The 27,854-nt window shown below is 45.7% G+C and overlaps 1 protein-coding gene and 2 long non-coding RNA genes across 7 annotated transcripts in view; 1 reads left to right on the top strand and 2 right to left on the bottom strand.

Moving 5' to 3' along the window:
- Window positions 1-27,854, top strand: part of AUTS2 (activator of transcription and developmental regulator AUTS2) — a 689,755-nt gene that overhangs the window by 53,476 nt on the left and 608,425 nt on the right. The gene's annotated exons all lie outside the window — the stretch shown is intronic.
- Window positions 238-27,854, bottom strand: LOC308464659. 2 transcript variants are annotated; one of them, XR_013980118.1, is made up of 4 exons: window positions 27,697-27,854; window positions 4,448-4,499; window positions 1,955-2,043; window positions 238-609 (listed from the first exon to the last, which is right to left on the bottom strand). It is a non-coding gene; the product is annotated as an uncharacterized lncRNA (long non-coding RNA). The 2 variants fall into 2 exon arrangements; XR_013980119.1 differs by lacking the exon at window positions 27,697-27,854 and adding an exon at window positions 10,297-10,432.
- LOC308464660 lies at window positions 17,987-21,084 on the bottom strand. Its single transcript, XR_013980120.1, has 2 exons — window positions 20,975-21,084; window positions 17,987-18,225 (listed from the first exon to the last, which is right to left on the bottom strand). It is a non-coding gene; the product is annotated as an uncharacterized lncRNA (long non-coding RNA).

The following is a 27,854-nucleotide window of genomic DNA, read 5'->3' as shown; positions in this document are numbered from 1 at the left end:
GCCTTTGTGGAAGCCACCCAGAGTGGCTGGGGAAACCCAGCCAGATGGGCGGGGTACTAATAATAATAATAATAATCATCATCATCATCATCATCATCCTGAAAGTTTGAGGACCACTGCAGTAGACCCTCCTGGAAGGGTGTGTCCTGGGGAGAGCACTGAGGGTAAGAGAGAGAGCCCCCTCTCTGCACCTGAGGTTTCCCCCGAGCCCTGGGAAGTTCCCTCCTTTGATTCAAATTCATTGTGAAAGGACAGCAAAACTGAGCGAGAGCTGTTCTCTGCGTTTAATAACGTTGGGCATTGTCACGGAAGTCGCTTAGATCTGTTGTCTGGTTCATGCTATCTGCACAGCCAGCCTTACAAAAGCTCCCTCTTATCTCTGCTTCCCTTTGCCTGAGTGGGTCCTTTGCTTTTTGTTTTGGTGTTTTTTTTCTGTTGTTGAAAGCCTCTCATATGACGGGGGAAACACGCAACTGAAGCATTCTCCACACGCAGCCTTCTATTTTTCTCTGTGGGGTTTATTCTGAGGGCACCTGCTCCGTGGTCAGGGATGAATCCGACAGTCAACAGCATTCTTTGAAATGCAGCGATATGTCTCCAAATGAAGAACTGCAAAATACAAGAGCTGCCAGGAGTCAATGGCAAGGCTGAACTAGCTATCTGTCACATGCTCTCTCTGTCTCTCTCTTTTGACACCGACTTGTCATTGAAGATGTCAGCTGACAGATGAGACGAAAGAAAGTACGTAAACATTTATTTTGGGGGAGGGGCTCCTTAAAATTTATCACAGGGGTGTTCACTTTTCCTGAGAGATTTGCTGTTGCACCCCCCCCAGGCAAACTTTACTGAGTTAAAACAAATGTGATGACAAAATTTCCAATGCCATTTGCCCTAATACATGCATTTATCATAACAACAAATAGTAAAATAAGCAAATAATTGGGATTATTATCTGTAACTTCACCAAAAAAATCTTGACTCACGATGTGTCACAAGAAGGTGAATTTATTCATTATATAAATGTGCACTGCACTGCTTTTCTGTTGGCAGCTTTGCTATGTGATCATCGAAGTCAAACCAAATATTGTAAAATTCACACACAAAAATGATTTTGCTCCCTAGATTCTGGAAAGGTTTGGCGGGAGTCTCTCTTCAGAAGCATGGAGTGGGTTTCTGAGAAGCTGACCACTAAAGGAGTGGCTTTCTGAGAAGCTGACCACTAAAGCAGGCATAGGCAAACTCCGGCCCTCCAGATGTTTGGGACTACAGTTCCCATCATCCCTGACCACTGATCCTGTTAGCTAGGGATGATGGGCATTGTAGTCCCAAACATCTGGAGGGCCGGATTTTGCCTATGCCTGCACTAAAGTATCACAATTTAGGGGACAAACCCTAAAGGACTTTTCTGGGGAGATTTCATAAGCTGGGTTGTGTTGTTGTTTTTGCTTCCCTTGAGCTTTTCAAGTGTTTTATATATATATATATATATATATATATATATATATATATACACACCTACCTGATATTGATTTTTGGGAAGGAAAGAAAGAGGCAAGGAAGCAAATGGGAGAAACTCCCAACAATTGAAGTTTGTTTATTAAGATGAATTTATTGCTGCTGTAGAATTAGTTGACTCCATCTAACAGTCTAACATTGACTCTGGCTCCCCCTACTGTCTGTCTCCCTGGCTTCTGTCCTACCAGTCCCAATGGACAAAAACCACCATTCCCACCCAATGTTCTCCTAATTTTCACTAGGGACAAGAGAGACTGTTCCTTCTTCCCATTAACTGGAAGCTTCCATCTCACATTGAGGAGAAATACTTGTCAGCTGGTAGGCGGGAGAAGCTACAAAACCCACGTTCCTCAGCAGGAAAAGATGGCGCTCATGTTGTGTGTAGGCTTGTGAGCATATTGAGGGGGCAGAAAGTGTCCTCCTACCCCTGTGAACTCACCCTATAGTCGGTTTCTCCCTCCCTCTTCTCAGCATGGTGGACAGTTCTGGATTGTCAGGAGGGAGATTCAACATGACTAGCAGTCAATCCTAAAAATAAAAAACAGGCTTTCAGCTTAAACCACTGACAACTTGGATATATAAACAACCTCTGCTGCTAATGCTCAAAGATGGATCCACTAACTCTAGCGTGGGGGGACCTGTGGGCTTCCAGATGTTGTTGGTGTTGGAAGTGTAGCAGCCGAGATCATTGCGTGTGTCAGAGTGGCATGGTCCTCATTGAGGCTGCACATGCTGTGACTGGCTGTGTAACTATATGACAGAATTTCTCCTCTATATGTTTGGTTGACTTTCTCCCTGCTAGGTACAGCATAATGGCAACCATTCTCTTTCCCTCCGAGAGAACAGCCAAAAGTGAAAGTACGTTACAAAGTACAGTGGTACCTCGGGTTACATACACTTCAGGTTACAGACTCCGCTAACCCAAAAATAATACCTCGAGTTAAGAACTTTGCTTCAGGATGAGAACAGAAATCGCACGGAGGCCCCATTAGCTAAAGTGGTACCTCAGGTTAAGAACAGTTTCAGGTTAAGAACGGACCTCCGGAACGAATTAAGTACTTAACCCGAGGTACCACTACATACAGCGGAAGAGAGATAAGGCTGTCTTCCATTCCCACAGTCTTCTCAGACAGGCATGTGATTCACACCAGTCACATTTGCAGCATCGGCTGCATGAAATACTAACAGCCACTACCCAGCGGAAGCGGTGAGCACACAGCAAAGAAGCTGGCAGGAGCAGGAGGCAGATCTGCAGCCTTTTCCACCTATCCGGAATCTATTACCTTAAGGCAGTGGTTCTCAACCTGTGGGTCCCCAGATGTTGTTGGACTACAACTCCCATCATCCCTGAGCTCTGGCCTTGTTAGCTAGGGGTGATGGGAGTTGTAGTTCAACAACATCTGGGGACCCACAGGTTGAGAAAGGCTGCCTTAAGGCAACCTCCTGACCTTGCCTCATGAGCGGGCTGGCCCTATTTGGGAGCTTCCACTGTTATTTTTGTTTGCTTATTTAGTTATTTATTCATTTATTATTACATTTATTCACTTATTAAATTTGCACCTGAAGACTGCAGGGCGATCCGCAACAGGAAAATACAAAACGAGAACACCAATGCATTTTAAAAAGCAAAAGCAAAAGCAAAAGCAAAAGCAAATGAAGACGAATCTTCCATGCTCAGCCACCTGGTTGCCTCCCTTCGCCTAACGGTAGGGCCGGGCTATGCCGATTGTGGCTGACACTTGTGGTTTTGCTAGCATTGCCTTGGACTCAGTTGCTGTTTACCGCTATCGTTTTCTGTGAATGATTAATCAGGGAAACCATTTGTAAACTGCGAGCGAACCAGACGTTTGGCTGAGCCCTACAGGGAGCAGAGCTTGTGTAGTTTCCTTTTTGCCTTTTGCAAACGCAGCCATATTCCCAAGACAGTGATGCATTCACATGCCGCTCCCTTTCAGCATTTTGGAGCCCGCTATGGCTCAGTCACTAATGAAAGAGAATAACAATCAAAGTAAATATTTAATGTTTCTGTAAAATATATATATATAAAAGCTCACTGTAGGAAAGGGAAAGATAGTGGGATTATTACTTGGGAAGGTCAACTATGATGTGGTGCTTCAGATGTCTGCTTCTGTGTTCATCAGTACAGAGATGACTCCAAAGATTATAGGAGCTAGAGGAGTCAGTTTAAGGAAGTCCAGTTGCAGAAGCAGGATAGACTTTGCAAAAAGGCAATTAACAAGCAAGGAGTTATAGTCTCCTCCTTTCTGGCCTAATGGGACCCAGTTGTAACTGTCATGGTTGATCAGGGAGTGGGTTGCACTACTTTGAATTAAAGGTCTGGTTACTCATCAAGATGCAGGAGAGAGGTGGAGACACACAATGTTTGGAAGCAAAAAGATTCAGCCCTGTAAGGGTTTTGGTTTTTAAGTCATGCAAGGAGAACTATTAGAACTGTGTTCTTGGCTGGCCTTCTGTGTGGATCATTTGACAGCCCTAAAGTTGCTGTTTTTCTCCTTGAGCAGCCACTTTTGAGAAGGAGAAAACGCTATAAAGCGACAGTCCTGAGCTCCTCAGGCATTGGCTTAACTGCTGTGATGTCACAGAGCATTCCAAAAGGGAATGGTTGATGCCATAAGTTGCCTAATAACAGGAGGGGCTGCTAGCTGCTGTGGGGAAGTGGGGGGGGGGTATTAGGATGTGGCAGCCTTGAGGAGTCCAGACTTGGGATGCTTCTCACATCTGCACATTGAATTGAACTGAATGCTGGAAGATTCTGGAAAGGAAAAAAGAGAGAAAGCCCTTCTTCGTGTAGTGCAAAGATAAACTGTGGGGAACTCACTTCCACAGGAGGCAGGGATGGCCACCGACTTGAATAGCTTTAAAAGAAGATTGGACAAATTCACAGCAGCTATGGCTATCAATGGCTACTAACCTGGTGGCTATGGTCCATCTCCATGTGTTGCAGGAAGTACGTTTCTGAATACCTGAAAATGCAGGAAGGGAGAGTACTGTTGCTTGTGGGCTTCCCATGGTCACCTGACTGACTACTGTAAGAACCTGATGTTGGACCTGATGGTTCTCTGGCCTGATCCCACAAGTTGTTCTTATGTTCCCTGGTTTTTGCCTCCAGTGCCAGAAGCAATCTCCAGTATCAGTTTCTGTGACTCATGGGCTGGAGACTGCTTATTGAGTGCACATCCTGCTTGTGCTCTTCCCATAAGCATCTGGTGGACCACTGTGAAAACCAGGGTGCTATAGCCTTCCACCCCACCGCCATTTTGGAGCCTGCAGCCTTGGCATTCCTGTAACACCACATCCTAGTTTAGAAACCTGTGCTTTCCCGGCTCGAAAAACTTCCATTCTTACTGCTGTACCTTTCTGCATGAGGAAAGGATGGTGGGCATGCCATTTGTTTCAGCAAGGTTTGTGATCTTATCCCCATTTTCTGCTCAGCACCCCACTTACGCCTCGCAAGTTAGGAACTTAATTTTCAACTACAGTAAACAATATTTCAGCCTCGACTGGGTTCAGCAGCGGGGTGCAGGGCGGGAGGAATCTTGCAGCTTCTACCACGGTATACTGAAATGGCTTTTCAGTCTTGTACGTATTCATTTTTAGGAAATAAATGGTTTGATCTGCCTAATCAAAAGAGAAGTGGTGTGTGCAGCTCTGTGAGTAGCAAGGGAGAATACCAAAATAGGTAGGGGAAATTTTTGTTGTTGTAGTTGTAGTGTTGGCCTAGGAGTATGTGGTACTCTTCATCATGTAGAAAGGGCTGGTAGATAACTGTTCACTATAGCATTGCTAGATTTATATTTATTTTAAAGCAGCAGAATCCAGAGGCAGTTGTGACCTCTTCATCAAGAGGTCCCTTTAGCTGACAGAGCAGGGACATATGCCGCCCGTTATTTTTACTTGCAAAAATTAGAATCACTCTTAGGAAATGTCAGTTTTCAGAAACATAGGAAGTCAACATATTCCACAGGGATAGGATCCTGTGCTTCCACTTCCCGAGGTTGTTGGAGACTCCTAGCTCCCATCAGACCCATTCAGCATAGGCAGTGATCAGGGATGGTGGGAGATGTAAGACAACAACAACAACAACAACAACAACAGGAAATCCTCAGATTCTGCATTCCTGGGTAAGGCACACAGTAACCTGCCTTATGCAAGGTCAGAGTATTTGTCTATCTAGCCCGGCATTGTATAATCTGACCAACAGCAGCTCTCCAGAAGAGAAAGACCTTCCGTACCTTCTACTTCATGGATGAGGAACTTCCAGCCCACGGACTAATCCTGACCCTCCAGCGGATCCAGTTTTTAGCCCATGAGCTCGTTTCCCAAGCCACTCCTGATGTCCCAATCATCAGCTGACATCGTTTGGAATGTCACCTGATGGGGTTACATCCTGTGTTGGCTGTGTCTCCCAGTTTCCTGGAGAGAACAGACACATGCAGCCAAAGCAGCAATAATCCTGCTCAGTTTGGATTCCATGTAACCCTTTTCCCAATTCAGGATGGGGTTTGCATGGGACATCCTGTTAAAATGAAGTGATTGTTTTATTATTATTATCTATTTAAGATTTTTATTAAATTTTCATAACTTTAACCAATTAATTTCAAATTTCAAATTTATTAGATACTTCTCTTATAATTTGACTTCCCACCTGCTTTTACACTCATCCACTTCATATACTGCATAATATCACACATTTCATCTGACACATTCAACTCCCGGAACCGTTTAAAAACCAAGGCACAGCTTCCGATTGGCTGCAGGAGCTTCCTGCAGCCATTCAGAAGCCGCGGAAGCTGCACCTGACATTCAGCTTCCGAAAATCATTCAAAAACCGGAACACTCACTTCTGGTTTTCAATTGTTAGGGAGCTGAAGTGTTCGGCAACTAAGGTACGACTGTATTAGCATTTTCTTCCTGTTGCTCAGATTTCAAATCCTGCCCTCGATTTCATTTGGTTATATTTTTCTCAAATAATAATAAAAAAGGCTTCCACTCCCATCCTATTGATGTCAAGGGATTGTTGTGTTGGGCCAAAGTTGGCCCGCAAGTCAATCCTGGTAAAGATCTAGTCCCTGTTTTACTCAATCCTTTTAACTGGATCTCCCAGTGATCCTCACACCAAGGATCCAAGTCTGCTTCTTTCCCCTCAACTATACCTATTACTGAAGGTTTGCATCCTGCCTTCAGCATGACTTATCCTTTTGGAAGATTCAGGGCACATAAAAGAAAGCATTTCCTCACACAGCCCATAGTTAATTCAGGGACTCCCCCAAGAAGCATTGATGGCCCCCAACATGGATGGCTTTGAAAGAGGATCGGGCAAATTCATGGAGGAAGATAAGGCTTTGTCTTTGTAGTCGGAGCCTTTGTTTCATAGCCCTCGTTTTGCGAGGAATGAGTGGATGTATTGTAATCTCAGCTAGGCTTGTCTGCTTGCACCCTACAGTGAGAAGGAATATTTGGGGGGAGGGGGCTGGAAAAACCCCCCAAAGCAGGCCCTGAACCCGAACACTTTTTCTAGGTTATCGTGCCATGGGAAACTCAAAAGAGTATTGATTTTAGAAGGAAATCATGGTGATGAAATGCACTAGTAATCAATCCATAATGGGGAGGAATCCATAAAACTTTTTTTTTTTTTTACTTGATGTCTGTCTCCAGCTTTGTGTAATGTGATCACTGAAATTACCCCATAAAAGCTTTTATTGATTTTTATAAGTTGTTTCTTTCAGCCCCACAATCTCCCACCGTTACACACATATATACAAGCAGTAACACTGTTTTCTTTCTCCGTATGGCATGTTGCCATTCTGGAAACTCTGAGCAGATATTCATTAATTGTAGCAGTCAAGTGTACGCGGTAAGAAGGAAATTGTTGCGAACGCATCCGATTGTTACAGACGATGTCCTTTGTGTGGGTTTCTTGCTACATTCAGCAGGAAAGAGGAGGTTGGAATGAACGCGATGGAATTTGCTGTTGAGACAAGACAGCAATTTACCCTCCAAGTATCCCTGTCTTCCAGGGACAGTCCTGGAATAACAGAAGCTATCTCAGTGTCTGTTTTGATCCCAGAATGTCCTGGTTTTCCTTTTTCCTCCCCTCCACATCTTGGGAGAAACATTAAAAGTGGTGTGTGTAGATGGGGGAGGGGGGGAGCTAGTTCTGTTTATACTGAAAATAAAATTCCTGCACCAAATGAAGGAAATGGTGATGATGGCATACAAAGCCCTTCCTATACGTTTGAAGGAAAAGGTCACAGATCCACTTTAAATTCTTTAATTGCAATGCTTCAGCAGCCAGCCCCCCCCCTCTCTATATATTATATCTATCTAAGGGAAATGCAGGGAGTGTTTATTCCATTATTGTAAATGGAGCCTTACACCGTCTACTGAGAAGTAAGTCCCACTGTATTCAATGGAGCTTACTCTCAGATAACTGGCCGAAGACTGTGCAGCCTTACACTGGACTTCGAAGCATTTCTACTCTGAACTAAGTCCCACTGAGTTCAATAGGATATACTCTCTTGTATGTTCCTGATTCCCAGTAGTGGTGTATGGAAGTGAGAGCTGGACCATAAAGAAGGCTGATCGCTGAAAAATTGATGCTTTTGAATTATGCTGCTGGAGGAGACTCTTGAGACTCCCATAGACTGCAAGAAGATCAAACCTATCCATTCTGAAGGAAATCAGCCCTGAGTGCTCACTGGAATGACAGATCGTGAAGCTGAGGCTCCAGTACTTTGGCCACCTCATGAGAAGATTGAGGGCACAAGGAGAAGGGGACGACAAAGGACGAGATGGTTGGACAGTGTTCTCGAAGCTACCAGCATGAGTTTGACCACACTGCGGGAGGCAGTGGAAGACAGGAGTGCCTGGTGTGCTCTGGTCCATGGGGTCACAAAGAGTCGGACACGACTAAACAACAACAATGTTCTTGATTATTCTCATAGTTTCCGTTGTTGTTGTTTTACCCCAACTTTTTCCCTGACAGGTACTCAAGGCAGCTTACAGCTAGAATTTTATTTCATTCCATTTATCTGTGGAAGGTGTTGTACAATATCCCCTCGCACATTTTTCCTTCACAACAATCCTGTGTGGTAGGTTTGGCGGTGACATTGCAATTGGCTTAAGGTGACAGATGTCTATGTGTATCAGACGTCTATGTGTACAGCGAGATCAAATGTGTGAGAAGCTTCCTGATGTACAATAAAATGTCCCTATTTCATTGGAGAAATGTTGGAGGGTATGCAGTAAGGAAGTTGTCGTCGTTATCCTTATTTGATTTCTTACCATTTATTTGATTTCTTTGCCATAAGGTCCCAGGGTGGGTTTTATAGAGTTTTACAATTCAATATTAAAAATGGCTCAAAACTCATTACAGTCAAAGGAAACAGGGGAGGCCCTGAAAAATATACGACTCTTGTATCATACTCTAGGCTAAAGAGATGCATCCTCAGCACTCGTTGAAATGGGGCAGCTGCCCTCTTACAGTCCTTCAAATGGAAAGACACCCACTCTTACTCATTTTGCAAATGAACGGGGACTTCCTGCCCTCCCCCTCGCAGCTGAGCTCCAATCACCGCTGTGCCAATTCCCCCACTACGTGATTTATGGCCGTTCAGATAACCCTTCCCCAACCTAACACAAGGCTGGCCCTCCAGTTCCTGAGCGAACCAGCAATCTTTAATGGATCTAATTTCTTCTGTGGCTGCTGGAGTAATAAAAATGTTCTGCAGATGGAACGCTCCCTTGGAGCTTGGAAGGCTTCCATTCTTTTTATTGAAAGCTCCAGGCACAGCGCAGCGATGTGAAAACCTAACCCGCAACATCCCATGGCTCTTCAGATAGATCAGAGATTGCCGACAAAAGGATGGAACGAGGCAAGTAAGCAGTTCCAGGTGCCATCAGAGGGGATGGCCCACAGCTCAGTGACAAAGCAGAGGGCACCTCCGGTTAAGAAGACCAGGAAGCAAGTGATGGGGAAGGCCTTGGCTGTAGACTGTCCTGGTCTTACTGGGCCTCTCACAGAGGACTTGCCAGCAGGGGCGGAGCAAGGTGGGGGTGGTCCGCCCCAAGGAGGGGTGACATTCGGCCTGCAGCCCACCCGTGACTCCCGCCTACCAGTAGTTGCGTCTCTTTTTGCTGCTTTGTTTTGACAGCCCTGTGGTCCCAGGCTGCTGGAGGAGGCATTTAGGCAGGCAGGCAGGGAGAGGACAGGAAGGAGGCAGGTGAGCAAACAAGCAGAGGATGGAGGGAAGGAGAGAAGCAGAAGCTCTCTCAGCTCAGGACCCAAATCTTGCAACCCCCAAAAAGATCAACAACTCCTGGCAATGACAATGGGTAGATAACAGCCAGTCTTTTTATACTGTGAGTAGATCACAGTCTCTTGGAAGTCCAACTAGATTTCAATGTGGGGTGTGTGACAAGAAACTTTTCACACCGGGTACCACCTGACCTTGCTACGCCACTGCTTGCCAGCACTGACTTCAATGGGGCAACAACCGAAGCTGTGAGAGGAAAGTCAAAGCAGTCCAAAATTAGGGTTCGAGCTAGCAGAAGTCATAGCAAGGGTCAGGTGAGAGGCAGGGTCAGGTCACAGCAGTTCGTGGTTAGGCTTCCGGTCCCACCTGCCTTAATGGAGGCAGCCCCCACGACAGCAGGGGATTGTCGGCGAACGAAAAACAAGGATGACAGAGGGTAAATCATCCTTGCAAATTCCCCCCAGGGACTGGGTGAATGGGATTTACTTGTAGTTTGTCTCAGTACCTGGCTCTTGCTCCGGCATGAAATGTGGGAGGCAGGGAGGCGCTGAATGCAAAAGCACTTTGCCTGGCGAAAACACTCCTACGCAGAGGTTCTCCATTTAATTGGATCTTTAATTGACTTTAATGGGTAGAAGAAGAAGAAGTATGTACACCACCTTGAGCTCCTTGGAGGAAAGGTGGGATATAAATTAAACAATCACATTACATTACATTACATTACATTACATTACATTACATTACATTACATTAAATTAAATAAATAAAGGTTCTACCTTTTCCATTGGTTGGGACCAGAGACACCAGGTTGCCCTCAAGATTGAGGGGGCATCTAGAGGAGACTGAGAACTCTGGAGGAGCCGGCCACTGATGCTGCTGTCGTGTCACGAGCATGACACATGCATGATGCACACAAGGCCCTCTCTAATAAATATTCAGGGGGTGAAGATACCTCAGCCCCCTAGAGTTGGCACCCCTGTTTGGGACCCCTTTGGCCTCAATGTTACAGACTGAATAGAAGTAAGCCAACCTAATTTAACAACTTAAAACTACATAAGAGAGGCAATGAAGTCCAAGAAGGAAACAAAATGGTAGCACTCAGTTATACGGGTGGGGGGAAGGGGGACATTCTACCTAAACAATGTGCCAAGGAGCGCACTACAATTAGCTTGCATACATTGTATGGTAAGCTTGTCTCCCAGCTCTCGCCTGGCTCTCGTATCAGCCATTTCCCCATCACTCATCCAGGGAGTTAAAGATGCTCAGTCCTTCTTCAAGCTCCATCACAGTTCAGAAACGGCAGGTGAACTGGGCAGATTGGAATAGCCTCCTTCCTTATGCTCAAGCCGTTGATGCTCCACAGAGACAAGGTGTATTGCATGCAAGCTCAACTCTTCCACAAGAGTTTCTCTTCCAGTTTTCTGCAGCCTGCCTTTGTTGGCTCCCACGGTTTCTCCCCTGAAGCAATACATGACAGGGATCAGGTCCTCGTTCCAAGTGTCCCAGGCAAGGCAGGTGGGAAACTCTTGCCCCCTTGGAGGTTAATGGTATGCACGTTAAGTATCTGTTGAGGAGAGAGAGCTCTTCTCCTGTTAAGAATAGCAGGAGTGGAGGAGGGAGTAATTCCGATCAGCACCAAAGCAGGAGCGAAAAGTTAGAAGTCCCCCACTTTCACCCCACTCTGCTATGGTCCTAACCCAGCTGCGTCCACCACATGCCAGCTATTTGTTTAAAAATAAACGAAGCACTCCAGGGAAGAATACACCACAAGCACAGTGTCTACTTTGACCCTTTAGACGTGCTCTTTGGAAATAATTAACCTAGTTTGTACTGGGGGGGGGGTGTCTCTCTCTAGAGCACTGCAAGTTTATGCAAAGAAGGATGCAACAAAGAGCTGCTATATTTCTTTTAACTGTACATGGAAGATGAATGTTCCCTGGCCTTAATTGCACATTGAGATCATGACCTGCTTGCTGTTGCAGCGTGTGTCTGTTTGGCTAATATGCCGCTTTTGAATATTGCAGCTCTTTATTCTGAGGTTTCCTGATGGCAGTGGCGGTTGGCGCCCACTGAGTACTGATGGGGCAGAAGGCGGGGAGCCCACCAGTAGGTGGCGCCAGAGCCTATGACAGGCAGAGTCAACTCATCCTAGTTTTGACCCCATCCTCCTCCCTAGTGAGATGCTGACAGCCAGCGCCACCTGCTGGACTGGTCATTCTTCAGAAGGCAGGCAGGTGCTTACTGGCTGAGGAAAGGCTGAGACTGATGGGTCATTGCTCCACTAGTCTCAAGTTTGGGGTGGATGATGTTGTCCCATCACTGGGGTTGTAGTGAAAAGCTAGCTGGCTACTGTACCTGGAAGGACATGTCGTGTGGTCTTTGCCTCAGGCAACAAAACGGCTTGGGTCCAGCTGGAGCCCATAACTGTCAGCCTGGATTGTGGTAAAACTCAATGCAGGTTGATGTTTGATCTTGTGGGACATATGCTTATAGTTTCTGGATCTATCTATCATCTATCATCTATCATCTATCATCATCTATCATCTATCATCTATCATCTATCTATCATCTATCATCTATCTATCTATCTATCTATCTATCTATCTATCATCTATCATCTATCTATATCTATCTATCTAATCTATCTAATCTATCTAATCTATCTAATCTATCTAATCTATCTAATCTATCTAATCTATCTAATCTATCTAATCTATCTAATCTATCTATCTCCTGGGGACTGTGCCTCTGCTTGTCTTGCATGCCAGCCTCCTTGCTTTTCTCTCTCCAGATCAACCCCTAGAGCAGAGTTTTCCCAACTTATTTGACCTACCTCCCCCCTTTCAGGGGAAAAAAAGCCCACCGCCCCCATGGAAATCGACCTTCTTTAAGCGAACAAAGATGCAGTGATAAATTTGTGTTCTTTTTTATGTATCTATATTCCCACCTATGTCCTACAACATAGTAAAGAAAGAGGTTGTTGTAAATAAGACATCGGGAAGCTTGAAATTATAAAATTATTTATTAAAACCTGCCAGCTCAGTCCGATCCGCCCCAGGGACAGGGCTGGCGTTGGCCAAATAGGCAGGCAAGCTGCAATCTATTTCCTGGGCCTGGGTGGGTGAAGCCAGAAAAGGGTTCACCCAATCTCAAGAATACCCCTTGCCTCCAGCATGACTGCCGGGTCCAAGGGAGGTGTTGTCGCCATCCCAAAATAGCTCCTTACCTAGCGGTAAGCATCATTACACAACCGATGAAGCATGTCCAAATGGTTTTTTGAATTTTTCTTCTCTTCTTTCTTTATGGTTCCACTGCTTCCTTATTTTTATTCAGTGCCCCCCCATTGCACCCGAGGCTATTACCGCCCCCTGGATCAGTCCAGTGCCCCTAGGGGGCGGTATCACCCACTGCCCTAGAACTTTCCCTTCCCACCCCATTAAACTACCAAGCTCGCTTTTCAGCTTCCCAACTCCATTTCTTCATGTTGATTCAGGATTCAGATGAGGCACGGCAAACCCTCCCCTGGGGGCTGTGTTCTGACTTCCTGCAAGTCTACAGGATTGTGAAGTAGGATCTTCCAATGAGGGCTGTGAGACGACAACTTTATATACACTGTATAGGAATGTATATACAGATATATTTCAGAACGGAGGAAAAAAGAGAGTCTAGTCTCTTAATAAATACTTCCAGGCTACAGCTGGAGCTTTCTGATTCCCTTCAGGAATTTAAACCACTTTCTTTGAGATGATAAAACGCCATTATCCCTATGAATAACGACGCTAAGCCCTTATGCAGCGCTATTTCATCAGTGGGATGTCAAAGCAATTTAACGATCGTTATCTTTCGAAGGATACACCCAAACAGTAGCTTCCACCGCTCCTGGCTGGGCTCTGCAGAACTCAAGCAGAGCAGCTCAAAATGTCTTGAGGGAACATACAGCTTATTGCAGGCTGGGGCTTAAGCCAGCTTCAGCCAGAGCCAGCTCTGGGGAAAAGTGGGAGCCTCTTTAGCTGATTGGCGCACCCAAACTCCCCAGTGCTGCAACTGTCTCCCGTTAAGCCTTACCAGTGAGCTGGGGACACCGAAGTAGGTGGGGACCAGTTGGCAGTTTCCCGAGAGACCCCACAAATATACCGTAAGTCCTTTTCAGGTGTGCACATTGAGTGTAAGCTAAACACACAAGGGGATGTGCTCTAGTTATCTCCTGCTTGGACTTCAATGCGCTCTATGTGGGGCTACCCTTAAAGGTGACCCAGAAACTACAACTAATCCAGAATGCGGCAGCTAGACTGGTGACTGGGAGTGCTGCCGGGACCATATAACACTGGTCTTGAAAGACCTACATTGGCTCCCAGTACGTTTCCGAGCACAATTCAAAGTGTTGGTGCTGACCTTTCAAGCCCTAAATGGCCTCGGCCCAGCATACCTGTCTCCACCCCCATCGTTCTACCCGGACACTGAGGTCCAGCACCGAGGGCCTTCTGGTTGTTCCCTTTCTGCAAGAAGTGAAGATACAGGGAACCAGGCAGAGGGCCTTCTCCGTAGTGGTGCCTGCCCTGTGGAACACCCTCCCACCAGATGTCAAAGAAATAAACAACTCCCTGACTTTTAGAAGACATTTGTAGGCAGCCCTGTTTCGGGAAGTTTTTAATGTTTGATGTTTTACTGTGTTTTTAATATTCTGTTGGGAGCTGCCCAGAGTGGATGGGGTAACCTAGGCAGATGGGTGGGGTATAAATGTGTTATTATTATTATTATTATTAAATTTATGATTGGAGTCCAATCATTGTAGCTCAACACTGATTCATAGAGGCTTTCCAGAGTTTCAGGCAAGGGACATTGTCGGCCCTCCCTGGAGAAGCCAAGGATTGGACCTGAGGCCCTTTTCATGCAAAATAGATGCTCTGCTCCCAGCCCAAAGCATTTTGGCAAGCCGCAAGATGGCTCCACCCCTACCAGGGAAGAATGGCTGAGTGAAGATCTACATCAGGATCAAGGAGGGCAGGATAAAGATCTATGTAGGGAACAAGGCTTGGAGGTGACCAGCAGCACCTCCTATTCCCCTAAAGACCACTGTGGAGGTGGCACTGGGAGGGGGGTAGTGTTGCCAAGGGAGCGGCAAATCCATTCTCCAATAAGTGCCCTGCGGCTGTCACTGTTGCTGCAGCTGCAGCCACAGGCGATGCATTCCTTGGAGGCCAGATCTGCTGCTCCTGTGGATCTTGCCACCTGAGGCAATTGCCTCACTTTGCCTCACTGGTGGGCTGGCCCTGTCTGCTCCCGAGCTACAGTCCTTCTCCTACAAAAGCTGGATTAGGGGCTCCACTGACCGGCAGCTGCTCTGCAGGGTTTTCTACAGGAAGTCTCTCCCAGCCCTACGTGGGCTTGAGCCTGGGATTTCTGCTTGTGAGGCAGATGCTCTACTGTTACACTACCAGCCTTTTCCCAGGATGCTTGCTTTGTGTGCCCTGTGGTTCTCTTCACCTTCCAATTCCTGGAGGGGAATTGTTTCAAGTTCAAGGGGAGGAAATCTCCTTTAAAAAAAAAAGTTTTTATTGCAGTTTTCTTGTGATACAAAACAAACAAATTAACAAGGAAAGGTAAGTATAGCACCTCCACTTTCAATTCATAGAGTCTTTGTCACAGTTTAGTTACATTCGGTATGAGACACTATTGTCCTCAGTGAAAGAGATGGAGGGAGGGAGGGAGGGAGGGAGAAGGTGGGGGGGATAATCATCTTTTCATTCTGGATCTAGTTCAGCATCCTGTTCTCACTGTGGCCAACTTATGGGAATCATGCAAGTGTCACCTGAGTGCAACAGCCATTTCAAACTCTCCAAGTGTCTCTATTTTCCAAAGAAACCCCGGATTTACAGAAGCCGTCCTGGTTTCTGATTTGATTCTAGAATGTCCTGCTTTTCCTTAGGATGTCCTTATTTTCATTCAAGAAATGTTGGAGGGTATGGAGTTATCTGACTCCCCCCTCCCCCGAGCCAAGGAGGTAAATAACTATACAACCTTTAGAAGACATCTGAAGGCAGTCCTGTATAGTTTTAATGTTTAATGTTTTATTATGTTTTTATATATGTTGGAAGCTGGCCAGGGTGGTTGGGGCAACTCTCTCAGATGGGCAAGGTATGAACAATGATAAAATTATTATTATTATTATTTATTATTATTATTATTATTATTATTATTATTTATTATTATGGAATAGGATGTCCCTATTTTCATCAGAGAAATGTTGGAGGTTATGCCATTTCCCTATTTGTTATTCATGGTATTCAGAAGCGTATTGTCACAGTGGAGGTAGAGAGTAGCCATCAGGGTTAGTGGCCATTGATAACCTTACCCTCCATGAGTTTGTCTAATCCTCTCTTCAATACATCCAAGTTGGTGGACATCGTCGCCTCTTGTGGCCATTCTTACTCATGATCTGCCCACCGTACTTCTGTTGATGCAAGCTGCAAATGCATCACACAGCTGACTCATCATTTATATAATTTCATCAAGACTTATTTTCCACGTGGTGTTTTATTGACGCACAAATGGATTTATGCGAATCTGTAAAGCACAAGCGGATGGATGAGTCACCGAGCAACAACATGTGAAAACGGCAAGCCAGTCAGCGTTTCAGCACGGAATAAGAATTAAGTTTGGCCCAGCAGGCTCTGAATTAGCAAATCTTTTAGTGGAGTTGATTGACACCTGTGCAAGTGTGTGAAATAACTGTTCAGAAAATCTTACACAGGTGCAAAATCATCATTATCATCACATTGTCTGCTTTTGCAAATAAGCTTCATGAACTTTCAATGTCTTGCTGCACCAAAGTGGAATATCTCTGAGCATTGTAGGCCTCTCTAGCTGCAAATAGATAAGAACCATGCAAAAAGGATAGAGTGCCATACAAAACTGGGACAAGCAGCCCTGATTCTCTATTGCATCAGAGGAAATGGACCCATCAGGGCTGGGCAGGAGACAGGGATGCGGGTTGGGGCAGGGTGAAACAGGGGCAGTGAAACCAGCCAGTGATTAAAAGTCCCATGCTGAGACTGAGAGTCCCAAGCTCTGCTGACTGAGCTATCCCTCTGAACACCAGTTCCTGGGAATTTTCTTGAAACAGAGTCACATATCTCTGTTTATGAAAGCAGTATTAGGGAAGGAGGACAAACGTGTTTGGTCTGCATTTTAAAATGAGCAGCACAAATTTGATTGTCCTAGGTTCACATAAGGATTGCAATCTAATTGATCAAATTACTTATTTCTCCAAATTCCATGATGCAGTTTCAAGGTTTGCTATTAAAATATACCCAGTAATGCATTTTTTAAAAATGTGTATTTTAGGGGGGAATATAATGGAAAGCATATGAAAATGCATATTTAGGGGGAAGATTGGGCCAAGAAGGCGACTTAAACAGAATTTTGGGTGTGTGTGTGTGTGTGTGTGTGTTTTAATCTGCAAAAAAGAGGGGGATAGGATGGGCCTGCAAGTGAGCACATATGAAGGTAATATGGAATGGAAACAGATATGATCTGTCTTTCCTAATACGGAACCTTTGTTTCTTGACAAATACTGCTGTTTGATGTGGTTTCTGCTTAAGCCAGCTTCAGCCTGGCTAGAAAAATAAATATTGACAAATGATGTGCATAGGTGCCAACTCCCAGGGCCCTGGGTGCCCGAGCACCCACAAAATTCCCAATGAAGAGGCCAGGCACCCACAAATTTTGGTGCCAGGTCCATTCACGCTCAATGTCACCCACTGCAACAGGCACCCAGAAGATTAAACTGATGGGGACAAGAAACTGGAAATCCAGGACTACCTCCAGATCAGTAAGGACGGTTGGGGCATTTGAATGTAAGAAATGGATGGAAATTCATCAGGAAAAGCTCCCTGTGGCATCTGCGTTCTGTGACTTCCAACCTGTGCCTGTGGGATTTCTGCCTGTCTTTACAACAATTGAGGCAAAACAGAGCCCTGCCACACAGGGAGATGGTGATGCAGAAAGTCCCCGGTGCTCTTAAATTGCAGGTGGTTTCTGTATAACAATTAGCAGCAAATATTGAGCATTTGATGAAGGGCAGGGCAAGGGCTTATCAAAAATAATTCCTTCCCCCCACCTTCTCTTTCCCCCTCTCACCACCTCCCTGTTTCATTTCCCCCAAAGGCTGGCTAATGCAAAACAGACCTGACAGCTTCACGTTTTGCTAACAAAGCATTATTTGCTGAATCTGTGCATAAGCTTATTTTCTTTCTTTTGCCATGTCCATTAAAACCGGAGTCTGGCAGGCAGGCACATCATGTGCTTCGTCCCAAAGAGAGTTGCTTGATTGGATTTCAGCTGTTTGCCCTCCTGTGGTCCGCAGGGCACACACTGAATGAGAGCTAAGCAGCTTGCATAGCAGATGCCTCTGGGTGGGATGGAAAGGGACAGGCTGTGTGTGTGTGTGTGTGTGAGAGAGAGAGAGAGAGAGAGAGAGAGAGAGAGAATATGTTGGACCACGGCAAATAATAAGAAGCTTTAATCCCTGACGTTTTAAACTTGGTGGTAAACATACACCAGTTTGATAGCCAGTGTGGTGCCGTGATTTAGAGTGTTGGACTTGGACCCGGGAGACCAGAGTTCAAATCTACACTCAGCCACGAATCTCACTGGGTGACCTTTTTATTGTATTTTTTTTCATAAAATATATACATTTTTTGGGGGGGGGGGAGAGCTCAAAACGGTTTACAAAAATATACAGTCTCATAGTTTACTTTGTAATGAAGCAATTGTTATTCAGCCATCCATTCAATTTATATATACCCCAACTCCTCCTTCTGAAGAAGACCTGGGCAGAAGACACATCATATCAACAGAAATATAGTGTCCAGATCAAGGAAAGTAATAGTCCCATTGTGTTCTGCCTTGGTCAGACCCCATATGTAATGCTGTGTCCAGTTCTGGGCCACCAGGGTTGAAGAAGGGTGTTGACAAGCTGGAAGGTGTGCAGAGGACAGTGACCAAGATGACCAAGGGTCTGGACACCAAGCCTGATGAGGAATGGTTGAGGGAGTTGGGTATGTTTGGGAGGGAGTTTGGGTATGGAAAAAAGGAGATTGAGAAGGAGATATGATGGCCAACTTCAAATATCTAAAGGGCTATCACACAGAAGATGGAGCAAGCTTGTTCTCTCCTGCTCTAGAGAGGAGGACCTGAATCAATGGATTCAAGTTACAAGAAAGGAGATTTCAATTAAACATTAGGATGAACTTCCTGACAATAAGAGCTGTTTGATAGTGGAATGGACTGTCCATGAACTCTTCTTCTTTGGAGGTTTTCAAGCAGAGGTTGGGTGGCCATCTGCCAGGGGTTCTTTAGCTGTGATTTCTGCTTTGCAGTGGGGTTGACCTAGATGATCCTTTGGGTAACCTTGTAACTATAGCTGTTAGTAACGTCTCTTAAATACCAGTCAAGAGAGAAGAATCCCAATCACTCTACTGCACAATTTCAACAAAAATAGTATACAGTGGTACCTTGGTTCTCAAACGCCTTGGTACTCAAATGACTTGGAACCCAAACACTGCAAACCTGGAAGTAAGTGTTCCAGTTTGCGAACTATTTTTGGCAGCCAAAAGTGCTCTGTTTTGAGTGTTATGCTTCTGATTTGAGTGCCACAATTCCGTTTTGAGTGTTATGCTGAGGTCTGTCTATTTTTGCTATTTATTTTGCGTTTTTGTTTTTGTGGCGTTTTTGTTTTGTTTTTGTGACTGTGTGGAACCCAGTTCAGCTACTGATTGATTGATTGTGTGACTGCAGTACATTGTTTATTGCTTTCATTTTATGGGTCAATGGTCTTGTTAGATAGTAAAATTCATGTTAAATTGCTATTTTAGGGGTTGTTTTTAAAAGCCTGGAATGGATTAATCTGCTTCGTATTACTTTCGATGGGAAAGCACACATTGGTTTTGGAATGCTTTGGTTTTGGAATGGACTTCTGGAACGGTTTTAGTTTGAGAACCAAGGTACCACTGTATAATGTGAGGAGAAAGAAAGCAGAGAGCTTTTGCCCTTTTTTGTTCGGGCCATGCACAGCGTGGGGAGACATTCAGCCAAACACCCAGAGGAAATACTGCCTCCAAACTAAACAGCCAAGATGCTACATCACCAGAGATCATGCCACTCAGCCTGGTTGCTAAGCTGCACCTCCCTCCTCCCTTGGTAAGAGAATTAACCCCTAAGTTGCAAACTGAATGATCTCTTCTGCTGCACTTCTAACAATAGCTCCCTGCTCATTCCGGATTCTCCATTAAGGGATGTGCAGAGTCTATATAGTTGAATTGTCGCTCAAGAGGTTTAATGCCTTTGTGCTTTTGCTCAGCCATTATAATGCTGCATGCAGCTGCTATCGCCGTCTGCTCTCAGTACAGTGTCATTCACATTCCTCCCCTTGCCTTTTCATAGCAGGAGCCCTTGCTGTTTTTCAACTGACAAGCGGGTTTGATATAAAACTGTCTTAGATTAGAATGACACTGAGCTGGAATAGATGATATGTCTGATCCAGCCTGTGCCACAGGCAGCGAGGCGCACACACCTCCCCCCTCATATTTCTACCCTACCTCCGATGTCCCTGAATGCTGACACCAGGGCACATATTCCTTTATACCTTAAGCATGCAAAATCCAGTGTGCATGTACTCCTATCTTGTCCATTGCAATCCTATCTCCTACATGCTTACCAGGATGTCGGTTCTGCAGAATTCAATGCAAATTCCCATACCCTCCAACATTTATTTCTCCAATGAAAATAGGGATATTCTATTCTATTCTTTATACCCTGCTCATCTGAGTTGCCCCAGCCACTCTGGGTGGCTTCCAACATATATAAAAACATAATAGAACATTAAAAAAACCTTCCCTATACAGGGCTGCCTTCAGATGTCTTCTAAAGGTGGTATAGTTACTTCTCTCCCTGGCTCGGGGGATTGCATAACTCCATACCGTCCAACACTTCTCAGATGAAGATAGGGACATCCTAAGGAAAACCAGGGCATTCTGGGATCAAATCAGATATCATAGTGCTTTAAATGTATGTTGTGAATGTGGCCTACATATAAGGTGTTATAGCCAAGGGTAGCCCTACTCAGTGTAGATCCATTGCAGGCAATAGGTTTGACTGGTGCAAATTTTGGTGGATCTACTCACCTTAATTGGATACAACCATTTGAGCTTTTTTGTCTGTTTCAGATTGCTAGAATTTCACTGGGATGTATCTCTACTGCACCCACAAACATCTCTGGTTCACCAGCCATTCTCTTTCTCTTTTGTGTTCCTAAATATTTTCATAGAAGATGAGAACCCAGATTTCACTTAAAGCAATATTTTCTGTGCAACAATTTACGCTGAATATTTTGGCCTGTGTGTTTTGGCTTGTGCACTGGATGTGATTAAGCTCTTTCTGCCACTTAATGAGTGTGAACTGGTTCCTGCGACGAACACTTTTTAAAACGCTGACCTGTATAATAGCTAATTGCCATGGAGAGAGAGCGGGGGGGGGGGACCCCTGAACATTATATTAATTATAAAGTCTCTTCTGTGAGCCACTACGATTTGTCCTTGGAAAGGCTTATTAAAAATTGAATTAGCAGCAGATAATGTGCTGCTTCTCTATGCAAACTTATAATTGGGGAGATCTTAAATAGCATCCTCTTGCAAGTGGGAGCTGCAATAAAATATTGTGGTTTGGAAAGTTCCTGCTCAGTGTTGTCCTCCAGGATTCTCCGTTTTACACCTCGCCCTCTGCCAGGGCCCACCCAAGTTGGGCTGCCTCTTGAGGCAAATGAGAAAATGGCACCCATTCCTCCTCCTTTGTCCCTCCTGCCACTACCTGAGACAGCTGGAGGCAGCCTGGTGCCCTGAAGGAGGCCGGAGAGGAATGGGAAGCTGTGGAAGAGGAAGGGGGGCAGGGTCAGCAGTAAGGGCAGGAGATGGTGAGTGGTACTGTCATGGACTGGCTGGATGCAGAGGAATGGTGGAAGGAACCAGCTGGGGAACCACCAAAGGAGGAAGGCTCAGAGCCCAGAGAATGGTGGTGGGATGACGATGAGTGGCCAGAGGGAAAAGAGAGAGAAGACTGAGAGGAGGGGGTGTCAGAAGCTGAAGAGATTACAGGGTTTAGTGAGCAGGAAGAGGCTGTGGCAGAGAGCAGTCTAGAAGCAGAGGCTGAAGCTGAAGCAGGAGGTCAAGAGGAGGGAGGTGAAGAGACAAGGGTGCCTTCCCCTCCTGCTGAAAGATGCTCCTTTTGCCTCCTGACTCCCAGAACCAGGAGAGAAGGAGACATAGATGGCTGTGGGGAAGTGAGGAGATGTAGTCTCAGCAACTGATTTCATGGAGTAAGACCTACAGGGAACAAGCTTCTGTGCTCTTTAGGCCTGATACTCAGCCAAGTCTGTGAAGACGTGTGTTTTTGCTAATAAAAAGTTAACTCCATCAATTGAGATATTTACTGGCCAGCTCACTCTGTGGCAGGTACATACCTCGGGGGCATGGATCTGCCACCTCTCCTAGCAGTCCCCAGTCCGCCACCTGGGGCAACTGCCTCACCATGCCTCTGTTACCATAAAGCACCAATGCTGCAGCAAGCAAAGGCTCTAGCAGCTCAGCCAGCTGCTTGTGGCTGGAAAGCCAGACAGGATGTTTGTGACTGTTGCCATGGGAACAAAGGGGCAGTCCATTCTGTACTGAGCACCGGATGTTAGCTCAGTGTGTGTGTGTCATATGACCCGTACTGGATGTACTTGGGAGGAGTTTTTCTTCTTGCTGTTGTTGAGTGCAGACATGATTCTCTGTACTGATGTAAGAGGCAGAAATAAATGATGTAAATAGTTTTCTGTCTGCTTCTTTCCCCTCCCTGGGGACACCAAAGGGGAGAGAGGAAGAACGGTGTGTTCCTCTCAAACATCTGAGAAGAATCGCCGGACCTCGCCTGCTTATCAGCAGAGGTTGGGAGACGCGGGGAGGTCGACAGGAATATCTGCCGGTGCCTACGCTTGTGGCACATTCCTCTGACCCAGGCAGAATTCCAACAGTGGCAGCCTTCGGATGGTTGCGATTCATCGGACATCTGCATGAGAGGCTGGTGGATTGTCCTCCTCTGCTCCAAGGAGGGAGGAAAGCGTCTGAGAACAGCCAGAGGCTCCACAGACAGCTGATGGAAAGAAGAGGTGTTTTCCAGAGCAACAAAGTTCAAGGTATGCTGCATTTCGGGCTAAAAGTGTGAACGCAGGAAGATTAATTCCCTGGTTCACGGAGCTGCGTTTCAAAGAAAACAAAAGCTCCGGAGGAAGAGGCCTGCAGCTTGAAGGCTGAAGCCTGCATTCCACAAATTTTTGTGGTAGATAAGATGTCTTATTGAAATGCATTGTTGCTAGGTAACGGTCCTGGGAAGTTACTGGCAAAGGGGCTGGACTCTGCGTGTAAGCCTGGGAAAGCGAAACAAAATCAGAGAATGTTTTGGCTACAAATTTGAGTGCCCTTGGAAGGGACTTTCCATGGCAGCCAGAGTTTAGCTGCCAGGTGCAAAAGGGCGTAAACAACATGCAGTTTGCCTGCCTGCGTGAGAAAGGAAAAAACAACTGTTGGATTTTACAGTTTGTTTGACATTGTGAGCCGGAGGCTTGGCTTCAAGATGGATGCCAAGAAAGGGGGAGGTTTGCCTTGCCCTCCTTCCTTGACCAATGACAATTATTCATCTTGGTCTGTAAAGATGAAGGCCCTGCTGCAGAATCAGAGGCTTTTTGATGTAATTGAAAACCCCATCCCTGCAGCACCAACCAGAGGTTGGGAATCACAGAATGTAAGGGCCAGGACTGCTATAATCCTGTGTGTCTCAGATGATCAGTTGGTGCATGTTCAGCATTTAGAAAATGCGAAAGAGGTATGGGACACGCTGCGTACAACGCATCAGAGAGATGCTGGTTCTTCAGCGTTGCTGTATTTTGAGAAATTGACCAATCTGAGACTTGCGCCTGATGGAGATGTTCAAGCGCACCTGACAGAAATGAAGTTTCTGCGTCAACAGATGGTGGAACGCAATTTCCGTCTTCAGGAGGAAGTGTTTTGCTTCATGATGATAAACAGCCTTAGCCGCACCTACAAGGTTGTTGCCAGTCAGCTTGGTTCCCTACCGGCCGCGCAGCTGACCGCGGAGAGAGTTTGTGCTGTGGTCCTGAATGAACACGACAGACTTGCTGCACTGGAAGAAAAAGACAGGGGGAGGGAAGAACAGAGTTCTAATTCCCCCACTGCTGATGCTACTGGAGAGCATGGTGTAGCATTGAGTGCTGTCCGATGCTACAATTGTGGACAGACTGGGCATCTACAGCGAAACTGTAAGAAGCCGCGCCAGTCAAGAGGAGCAAAGAGCAGCTCTACGAAGCCTCAGGCGTCAGGCAAAAGCCGTACCAAGTGCCAGGTGAAACCTGCAAAGGCTATGATGGCGAAAGGAACCACGCCAGATGTTGGGAACTCGTTCATAATTGACACGGGCGCCACGGTTCACATGTGCCCGCACAGAGGACTGTTTTCGACGTTGAGGAAGCAAAGCTTCACTGTGAAACAGGCCAACGGTCAGGAGTTGGAAGCAACTGGAATTGGGACTGTGTATCTTGAGAGTCTGAACTTGACTATAAGCAATGTTTACCTGGTTCCAGAACTGAGATTTAATCTGCTGAGCGTGTCGCAGATTGCAAAGAAAGGACTGAAACTGTCCTATGATGCTAAAAGCTGCAAGATCTACAAAGATGGAGAACTGTTTCTTACTGCCAAAGAGAAAGATGGACTGTATTTGTTGACTTTTGATCAAAGTGATTACATGAAATGTAATTCTTCTGTTTCTAACGAAATCTCTCTTGCAGGGGTGACCAAGACCAGTGTGAGCACCAGGAAGGTGACGAACAAGGTCGACAGAGCATTTCAGCGGGTGTATGCTGATGTGATTGGTCCTCTAGAACCATCTAGAGGCGGTGCACGATTTTACCTTGTGTGTGTGGATTGTTTCACTAATTATTCTTGGGTTTATATGATGGAGAAACCGCAAGAAACTTTAGAAAAGTTTCAGGAATTTTGTGACAAGGTTAAAAATATGCATGATGCTAACATTGATTGTCTTTTCACAGATGAGAAGCAAATTTTTCTGTTACAGAAGTTTCAGAAGTTCCTGGATGGAAAAGGGATAGACCACAAAGTGGCTGTCTCGACCGAAGCGTGGAATAGGGGGGTCTGTGTAAAAGTGAACAAAGAATTGCAAAAGGGAATGAATGCACAATTGCTGAGTTCACAATTGCCACATGAATATTGGGCGGAGTCGTTAATGTCCTATCTTCATGTGTGGTTGAGAAAGGTTTCAACAGAGTTGGGATGTTCTCCTTTTGAGAAGCTGTTCAATAGAAAACCTTCTGTTGCCTATTTTAAGGTTTTCGGGTCTCATGTGAGAACAGAAGCTCCAGGTGGTGTAAAGAATGCCAGAGGCATTTTCGTGGGTTATGAAAAAGGTCTCTACAGAGTAATTTTGTCTGAATCTGGTCAGGTGATTCTCACAAAGTTCCTAGAGAGTGCTCCAAAGCAAGAGCGGGTAGTACAGACATTTCCCACAGGAAACGATTCTGATGATGATGATGATGATGAGTTTGATCTTATTGAGTTCAGTAGTACTGATGATGACAGCGATAGCTCAGACAGCTCAGTTGTCACAGTCATTGAGAGGAAATCTCACATAATGACTAGACCCTCAGAAGAGGAGGATGAACCATTGATTAAGCTTAGTACTGGTTCTCCAGAGAGTCCAAAGGTTGAACCAGTGAGCACAGAGGATCAGAACCTCATACGTAGGTCTGAGAGAGCAACGAAGGGTGTACCACCCAAGAGGTATTCAAAGGAGTTTGCTAACCTTGCATATGTTGCTATTGTAAACGACCAAGGACAGATTGAAGCTGTGTCTGAGTCAGAGACAAAGGCACAACAGAGAGTTGTTAACCAAGGTAATGCGAAGTCACACAACCAGAGAGGTACATTGGTTAAACCAGTGGCGGGTAGTTCCAAGGGTGGAACTGAAACAACAGGGGAATGTTATAAATATAACAACTGTTTGTTTTCTTCTCTGGATGACGCTTTGCTCGCAGCACACATTGATACTTTAGGGGGAGTATGTTACCATAAAGCACCAATGCTGCAGCAAGCAAAGGCTCTAGCAGCTCAGCCAGCTGCTTGTGGCTGGAAAGCCAGACAGGATGTTTGTGACTGTTGCCATGGGAACAAAGGGGCAGTCCATTCTGTACTGAGCACCGGATGTTAGCTCAGTGTGTGTGTGTCATATGACCCGTACTGGATGTACTTGGGAGGAGTTTTTCTTCTTGCTGTTGTTGAGTGCAGACATGATTCTCTGTACTGATGTAAGAGGCAGAAATAAATGATGTAAATAGTTTTCTGTCTGCTTCTTTCCCCTCCCTGGGGACACCAAAGGGGAGAGAGGAAGAACGGTGTGTTCCTCTCAAACATCTGAGAAGAATCGCCGGACCTCGCCTGCTTATCAGCAGAGGTTGGGAGACGCGGGGAGGTCGACAGGAATATCTGCCGGTGCCTACGCTTGTGGCACATTCCTCTGACCCAGGCAGAATTCCAACAGCCTCAAGGGCCGGCTCTGCCTCCTGCCCACTCTGTCAGTATTCCATGGCCATTGAACATGCTCAGGACTCATTTTGGTGCGATTCCCAGCTTAGGATTTCCCCCCTTAAAGAACATAAAAACATAAGATGAGCCTGCTGGGTAAGGCCAATGGTTCATCCACGCCTTCTGTCCCAGTGGCCAATCAGATGCCCCGATGGGGACCCTGCGCATGAGCGCAACAATGCTCTGCACATGGGCGGTTTCCAGCAGCTAGCATTCAGTAGCATTACTGGTCATTGTGACCAGTAGGTAGCCCTATTCTCCATGAAATAAATGTGTGTGTGTGTGTGTGTGTGAGAGAGAGAGAGAGAGAGAGAGAGAGAGAGAAACAAATAACTAGTATTGGAAAAACAAATACCTAGTATTGAGGCTAGGGGAGAATCCGATTGCCTCATGACCATCTGGAACTTCTAAAATCCTTCTTATTTATTAATATTATTATTTCTGAAATTTATATACCACCCATCCTCCGAGGATCACAGGTTAAGTTACAGTATAAGACCACAAAAGAATGCATAACATAATAACAAGCGAAAAACAGTAACTCCCTCCCCCGCCCCAGTTTCAAAGGCCATAGATTGTTTCATTAGCCAAAGGCAAAAGGACTGTGATTCACATGTCGGTTAAAAGGAGAACTCTTCCTGGGGAGGGGGAGCTGCTGTGTAAAGTACCAGAATGGAATTTGAATCAGTGGCACGGAGTGTCTCTAGTTAATTTATGAGAAGTCTGAAGGAAGATTAAAATCTGACTTGACGCTGATTCAGTATTCATTTTGAGAATCCCCCAGGAGGCTTCTTTCTTAGGCTGATCATACAGCCCATTGTTGTATATTACACTTTCATTAGCAAGTGACTTAGGGGGACCATCCTGACACGTTTGTGAGCCCAGGGGGTGGAGGGATGACCATGGAGATTAACTGTTTGAAAAGGCACACACACTTCTCCAGAGACAGGAAATGAAGATCCTGGTTGGTATTTGAGCCAAAAATGAAGGTTTCGCTGTCAGACCCCTCAAGTGTCCCGAATTATTTGGGACATCCCGAATTGGCAGAAGATGCCCCTGCTTTTCCTCCCAATCCCAAATGTCCCAATTTTGCTCCCCCGCACTGGTCGCACCAGACCGAGGGAGCAAAAGACGGGCATTTTTTTTACTTCTGCTGTGGTGTGAGTCCAGAAACAGGACCAAAAAACGGAATAAAAACTTACCTTGACCTCCTCTTCCGGAAGTTTGTCTGTGGTGCCGGAAGGCGGTGGCAGAGGCAGGTCCAGTCTGTGCCACATCAGGAGACATGCAGGCCGGAGTAACCTTGGGTCAGGAGATGCAGTGCATACTGGGCCGGCCTTCTGGCAAGCCGCACCAGACC

The sequence above is a fragment of the Podarcis pityusensis genome (genome assembly GCF_964106645.2).
Source record: "Podarcis pityusensis genome assembly, chromosome: 15".
In the NCBI taxonomy this organism is placed as follows: Eukaryota; Metazoa; Chordata; class Lepidosauria; order Squamata; family Lacertidae; genus Podarcis; species Podarcis pityusensis.
This window is presented reverse-complemented; position numbering and strand designations above follow the sequence as displayed.